The sequence below is a fragment of the Ranitomeya imitator genome, chromosome 4, assembly GCF_032444005.1.
Source record: "Ranitomeya imitator isolate aRanImi1 chromosome 4, aRanImi1.pri, whole genome shotgun sequence".
NCBI classification, from domain to species: domain Eukaryota; kingdom Metazoa; phylum Chordata; class Amphibia; order Anura; family Dendrobatidae; genus Ranitomeya; species Ranitomeya imitator.
Window position 1 is genome coordinate 147559683 of NC_091285.1, and position 7952 is coordinate 147567634.

The following is a 7952-nucleotide window of genomic DNA, read 5'->3' on the forward strand; positions in this document are numbered from 1 at the left end:
AGTTTGGTGGCTGTGATACACTGAAGCTTTTCCTTCAGCCCTTTCTGTGTCAGTAATGAGAAGACCTCTCTCAGTTGAGCAGGCTAAGCCTCAAGCAAAGCCCGTACTGGAGTGGGAGTAGGAGTAATGAGTCTCACCACTAAATCCTCCTCATCACTCCAATAAAACCTGGCCGCCGCACTATGTCCCAGAACACAGCGAAATGGGCACTAATACTTGTCGCCTTTGCCCGCAGTTGGGCAAAGCATACTGAACGTGCGCTAGGCAAGATTGCATTGTGCACGCGTGAACTATGGAGGAAACATACTCAAATTCAAGAAAATATTGCAGCCAGCGGGAAAGGAAGGGGTTAATGAAAGAAGAGGAAACACCGCCCATCGGACCGGACACAGGGCATTTACATAGCCCGCCAAATTCAGGTGACAGAGTCCCTTTAACTTTCTGGGAGAGATATACACTCCGTCCAGTACCTTCCCTTTCGGTTCCTTATAGTAGGTAAACAGAGGACTCAATACAGGATAAAATGCCAGTCATAAATAAAAGGGTCAATAATAGCCTAATTGAAAAAAATGTATAAAGTTCAATAGGGTTTTATCCAAGTATATAGGGTGGGTGAACAATGGTAATGTGCTCACCTTATATGGTTGTGTGTGACACAACCGCTAATGTTGCCCGATTATCAGCTGCTGCATCATCCTCAGATGTGTGTAAATTGTACAATAAAGCCAGGAATTGTGGACTTAAAATGCGCTGCTGATTCCTTCCTCACGTGGTTGTCTTGAGGAAGGAGTCAGTTTTGACTTTAAAACACATTGACAATAAACCACTTGTTCTGTCTTCCTCCACGTAGGATGCTGTGTGGATTCCAACATACGGCTAAACCTTCATCCACATCCCAGTAAACAGACTGTGTTGATGCTTAAGTCTTATTTATTAGGGTGATGATAACCAAAACTATAACGTTGAACAACAATGGTGGACAGTATTCATAGTAGATGATCGAATAGTGAATGATGTTGATGTACAAAGTGGATGTTCAGTGAATAATCATAGTGGATGACTGATCATAGTGGATGACTGATCATAGTGGATGACTGATCATAGTGGATGACTAATCATAGTGGATGACTGGTGAAAAACTGTAAAGAATAACAGCATTTCAGTATATGCACATACAGGGTGCAATCACATAAATAACTGGGACATAACAGCAAGAATTATACAGAGTGCATTACACAGTAATTTTAACAGCACTGCCCTATTCTATACAAGAATGCATCTATCTAAATGCAGAGTACACATTAACCTAACTGCAAGCTGCAAAGCACATCTGCCTAACTATATCTGACTATAGGAGCTGCATAAGGCTTAAATACTAACACAAACATAAGATGCATTAAACCTTTATAAACGTACCGAGATCCGTTAGGACAGGGGTAAGAAAGTAAGCGAGACAGGAGCACGTGTGCCTCTCTGCAGATCTGAGGAAAAATGGCTACTGAAGCTTGTCTTCACAAGAAGAATGTGGGCGGAACTAACCCATAAGACATTGCTCTTAGGAGGGAAAGGTTGGTAAACAACATGAAAAGTAGGCAACTGATGACCTCCAGTGGCCACAACTTGAATAACATGATAATTAACTCTCTGCACATTAAGATGGGCAAAACACTCCCCGCTTGGCGTCAACAGATGCCACAATTAGGTTCTTTTGGGGAAAATAATAATACAAGCTCGGTAACGGGCCTGAGGAACAGTTTGTTTTCTCCAAGCTTGCACACTCTGACCTCTACTTTCCGCACTTTCCCATCTTTACTGGGAAGGGTCTTAATGACTAGGCCGAGTGGCCACTCGTTCCGATGTGACTGACTGTCTTTGACGAGTACAACATCGCCAGATTAAATGTTTGAGCGGTCTTTCTGCCACTTTGTCCTGCTTTGCAGAGTGGAGAGATACTGTTTCCTCCATCTATTCCAGAAGACGTTGGACACGCTTTGTACTTGCCTCCATTGTCGTCTGTAGAGGTCTTTGTCATTGAATTCTCCGAGTGGAGCTTTCGGGAGACAGGTTTTCTGTGTAAGTAACATTGCAGGAGTAAGGATGGATGGATCTCCAGAATCACTAGAAAGTGCTGTCTTGTAGGACTGGGTTACATGAAATAGACAAGCTATAGCTCGAACAAGTGACTTCCATGTGGAGAACCTGCTGAACCGGTGAGATTCGAGGTGGCAGCTTGAAATCTCTGTATGTAGAGCAGACACTTGAGGTCGGATCTCTTCATCTGTGTCTGGACCCACTAGTTCGAAAGTTTCAGGCCTGCTGATGTGGGACATCGAACGGTACAAAGAGGTAGGACCTGTGAACCATGAAGTGTCCTTCAGATGACTGGGTGCAACGGATCTAGTCGCGTGGTCCGCAGGATTGTGGTGAGTAGGTACGTAGTGCCACTGATTAGGGTCGGTGGATCTTCTTACCCGAAGTACCCGGTTGCTGACGTAGACGTAGAAGCGTCGTGTCTCGTTACAGATGTACCCCAGTACCACCTTGCTATCGGTGTAGAACTCTGCATCCTTGATCTTCAGGCGCATCACATCCGAGATCAGTTCGGCCAACTCAACTGCGAGGACAGCAGCACAGAGTTCTAGTCTGGGTATCGTGTGTTCACGAAGTGGCGCCAATGTCGTCCGGCTCATAACGAACCCGATATGGCATTGTCCGCTTACGTCTGTGGATTTGAGGTACGCTAATGCTGCAATCGCTTTGACTGATGCATCACAGAAAATACAAAGTGTTTGCGTTTTGACCTCTGTGGATGGCACAGGAGCATACGGTCGTTTCACACGAAGGTTGGTCAGGGCTTCAAGAGACTTCCTCCACTCTGCCCACAGGTCAGCCTTTCCCGCTGGAAGTGGATCATCCCAATCAGTAGTGTCTTGGGTGAAGTCCCTGAGCATCAGCTTTCCTTGGATGGTTACTGGAGTTACGAACCCCAAGGGGTTGTATAAACTATTCACGAAGGAAAGAACTCCTCTGCGCGTGAAGGGTTTCTCATCCTTGCTGATCTGAAAGGTGAAGGTATCTGTCTTCAGGTCCCACAGCAATCCAAGGCTCCGCTGCATAGGAAGGGGGTCGATGCTGAGGTCTAAATCCTTTAGATCGCTGGAATAGTCTTCAGAGGGAAAGGCTTCCATCAACTCTCGGCTGTTGGAAGAAATCTTGTGTAACCTTAGGTTAGACTGAGCGAGCATGTCACGAGTCCTCTTTAGTAGACTGATTGCGGCCTCACTTGTCGGTGTGGACTTCAAACAGCCATCCACGTAAAAATCCTTTTCCACAAAGGATTTGACGTCCGAGCCATACTCTTCTTCACCCTTTTTGGCAGAATGTCGGAGGCCGTAGATTGCGACCGCTGGGGAAGGACTGTTCCCAAAGATGTGTACCCGCATCCGGTACTCTGCGATGTCTTCCTCCGGGTCGTTGTCACGGTACCAGAAGAACCTCAGGTAGTTTCTGTGTTCCTCTTTGACGAGAAAACAGTGGAACATCTGTTGTATGTCAGCCATAAATGCCACTGAATCTCTACGGAAACAGAGTAATACTTCCAGAAGTCTGTTGTTGAGGTCTGGGCCCGACAGTAAGACATCATTCAATGACACGTCTTCGCATTTGGCACTTGAGTCGAATACCACTCTAATTTGACCTGGCTTCTTAGGATGGTACACTCCGAAGATGGGCAGGTACCAACACTCCTCTCCGTGTCGAAGTGCAGGTGCAATCTCTGCGTGGTTGTTCTGGAATATCTTTCCCATGAAGGTAAAGAAATGTTCCTTCGTCTCAGGTGACTTCTGAAGCTTGTGTCTTAGGGAGATGAATCTGCTGTAGACCAATTCCTTGTTGTTGGGTAGGCGTCTCCTCTGAGGTCGAAATGGTAGCGGTGCGACCCAACTATTCGCCGTATCCTTGACTATTTGTTCGTCCATGATGTCCAGGAATATCTTGTCTTCTATAGACATCGCTACCTTGTGGTCTTCCTTCGTCCTGTGGAAGACTGTACATCCTATGTGGTCTTGTTCACCTTCACAGGCGTGGTCTTCGTTGATAGGAACTGAGAAAGGGCAAGGTAGGGGAGTGCTGCTCGGTAGTTCCTTTACCAGCAGACTATTGTGACACGGCTGGAAGAGAGATGGACATCCATTTTCTAGTGTGCTGGTAAGCATACTGTTGACTGAGACCGGCTTGTGTGCTCCTACTAGACAGACATCTCCTACAATGACCCATCCAAGGTCTTGCCTCTGCGCGTATGGAGCATTCAGTGAGCCGTTGATATATTCGCTAGTCTTGTGGACTCGTAGTATATCTCTTCCCAGAAGTAAAGCTATTGGCGCTTCTGGTTCCAACTTAGGTATCAGGTGGGCTATACGCTTCAGGTGGGGGTGATACGTTGCCACCTCTGGTGAAGGTATCTCACACCTGTTGTCAGGAATCTGGTTGCACTCCAGGATGGTCGGTAGTGACAGACAGGTCTGGCCATCCATGGACTCCACTTTGTATCCGGTTGCTTTCCTCCCCGCCGTCTCGACGGTACCTGAACATGTCCTAAGGGAGTAGGGAGAACCGGGGCCTACAATGCTGAAGTTGTCAAAGAAGATGGACCTGGCTAAAGACCTATTACTTTGGTCATCTAGGATTGCATATATCTTGAGCGCTTTGTCTCTGTGGCCTGTTGGATAGACTCGGACAAGGCAGATTTTTGAGCAGGATCTTCCTCCCTTGAGTCCCTTACAGATCTCCGTACATTGAGAGGTGACCGCAGGAGTGTCTTCGTCGGGGTTCTTCTGTTTCTCATCGTGCTCCTCTGCTTGTGACAACACTCTTGGAGGTGGTCCAGGATGCAAGGCTGTATTGTGATCCGTGCTGCTGCATTCTGCACATTTCACGCTAGCTCCACAGTTCCTGGCGAAGTGAGAGGTCGTAGCACAGCATTTGAAGCAGATGTTGTTTTCCTTGAGGAAACCTTTGCGATCCTCTAAAGTCTTCTCCCTGAAGGCTCTGCACTTTAGTAGAGGATGTGGTTTCCGGTGTAGAGGACACTGCTTACTGACATCCTGAGGTTTGCTCTCTTCCGTAGGGGGCTTAGTTGTCTTGTGTGGAGGACCTGTGGAATTAATATCAGTTTTATGGACTGCCACGGGTTTCTTACTGGGTTTGACACCAGGGGTAGTGGAACATGACAGAGTGAAATCAAAACTAGGGTCATTTCTGATCTTGGCTTGCTGGGTGACAAACTCAACAAATACAGTAAAAGGAGGGAATGGTACGTTATGAATTTGTTTATACCGTGAACCATGTATAATCCACTTTTCTTGAAGATTGTAAGGAAGTTTTTGTACTATTGGATTGACACCCCTAGCAGTGTCTAAGAATGCCAATCCAGCCAAGTGACCTTCCTTCTGGGCGACCTGTAACTCTATCAATAAATCATTCAATTCTCTAAGTCTTTGATAACCCTTGGGCCCTATCTTAGGGAAATCATCAATTCTTTTGAATAAAGCATTCTCTATTACTTCTACGGACCCATAGCATTCGTCAAGTCTTTCCCACACTTTACGTAAACCTATGTGTGGGTATTCTATGTTAATGTCTCTTAGTCTTCTAGCATGCTCGACCGATTCAGTTCCAAGCCACTTTACCAGGAGATCCAACTCCTCACTACTAGAAAGGTCCAGTCCCTGAATGGCGTTCTGGAACGAAGCTCGCCACGACCTGTAGTTTTCGGCTTTGTCAGTGAACTTTACAAGTCCTTTTGTTACCAGTTCTCGGCGGGCAAAGAACTTTGCCAAGTCTATGGTGACTTGATCAGTGTTGGTACGAGCCGGTATGTTATAGCCATGTCTAGTGTGTGGTGCGTCACCATACCTGTGAGACGCTCTTGGCTTCGGACAGTCTGCATAGTACCTTTCTGGTGAAGAAGATGTCTCTTTAAGGTGAAGTGGGAGCTGTACCTTCTTCTCAGTGGAACGGTAGCTGTGGTCGACTCCTCTGTGTTGGACATCTTCTTGTTTGTAGTAGTGAAGTTCGGGGTTGGATCGATGATAATTGGCGCAGGCTGATCGTTGTAGTCTGTCGAGGGTGTTGTCCATGCTGGAGTGTCGATGAACGTACTCTGCGACGCACTGAGCTGGATCTTGCTGCTCTAGATCTGTTCCAAGAACGTTGCTGCGTCTCTCATAATCAGGATCCTTCATGGCTTCCAAGTATTCTGCCTTAGCTATTGCAGCTGCTGCCTCTTTGTCTACCATAAGTCTTTCTAGAGACACTTGCAGGCACGCACCTTCGACTTCTTGCTCTGCCCGCAAACGTGCGGTTTCGGCTTGCAGGCGTGCAGTTTGTTCTGCCTGCAAACGTACCTTTTCTGCCTCATGCTCTGCTTGTCTCAGCTTTAGATGCATTTCTTTCTCGGCAAAGGAGGACCTCGCTTTGGCTGCTTCAGCTTCAGCACGAGCGACAGCAGCCAGCTCTGCTAATGATGACCTGTTAGAGCTTGCTCGTGACCTCGTCTTGAGTGAGGATGTGCTGTTTTGAGACATTGTGCGCTTAGCTGCGTACTGCTGAGTGTTTTGGCGGGAAACTGAGTCTAGGTGCGGTGAGCTTCTGCGTGGCGGAAATGATGTAGCTCCTCTTGGCGGGCTGCAGTATAGTCCCGCGGCTGTATGGCGGCTGCTGTGATACCCGAATGCGGAGCAGTGTGGGTGTTAGCAGTTCCGTACAGTCTGAACAACTACTGCCTGCGACCGGCTATCAGTTTCACTGAAGGCAGCTAATCTGTTCTTACTTTACAATCACCGCCTGCGACTGGCGGTCTCGTTTTTCACTGTTCTGTCTTCCTCCACGTAGGATGCTGTGTGGATTCCAACATACGGCTAAACCTTCATCCACATCCCAGTAAACAGACTGTGTTGATGCTTAAGTCTTATTTATTAGGGTGATGATAACCAAAACTATAACGTTGAACAACAATGGTGGACAGTATTCATAGTAGATGATCGAATAGTGAATGATGTTGATGTACAAAGTGGATGTTCAGTGAATAATCATAGTGGATGACTGATCATAGTGGATGACTGATCATAGTGGATGACTGATCATAGTGGATGACTAATCATAGTGGATGACTGGTGAAAAACTGTAAAGAATAACAGCATTTCAGTATATGCACATACAGGGTGCAATCACATAAATAACTGGGACATAACAGCAAGAATTATACAGAGTGCATTACACAGTAATTTTAACAGCACTGCCCTATTCTATACAAGAATGCATCTATCTAAATGCAGAGTACACATTAACCTAACTGCAAGCTGCAAAGCACATCTGCCTAACTATATCTGACTATAGGAGCTGCATAAGGCTTAAATACTAACACAAACATAAGATGCATTAAACCTTTATAAACGTACCGAGATCCGTTAGGACAGGGGTAAGAAAGTAAGCGAGACAGGAGCACGTGTGCCTCTCTGCAGATCTGAGGAAAAATGGCTACTGAAGCTTGTCTTCACAAGAAGAATGTGGGCGGAACTAACCCATAAGACATTGCTCTTAGGAGGGAAAGGTTGGTAAACAACATGAAAAGTAGGCAACTGATGACCTCCAGTGGCCACAACTTGAATAACATGATAATTAACTCTCTGCACATTAAGATGGGCAGAACACCACTATTCAATCTATCTCGTCTTTTGATCCTTTTTGGAATCAGCAGCACATATGAAGTCCACAATTCCTGCCTTCATGGTACAATACAATAATAAAAATTACTCATGGGATAACATAGCATGCTTATTATATATGTATAAGAAATTTCCAGTAATATGATTATCATGTAATTATATAATAGGACTATTATAAAATTCAAGGACAGATTGCATGAATATATCAATGCAAGTATGACGCCCCAG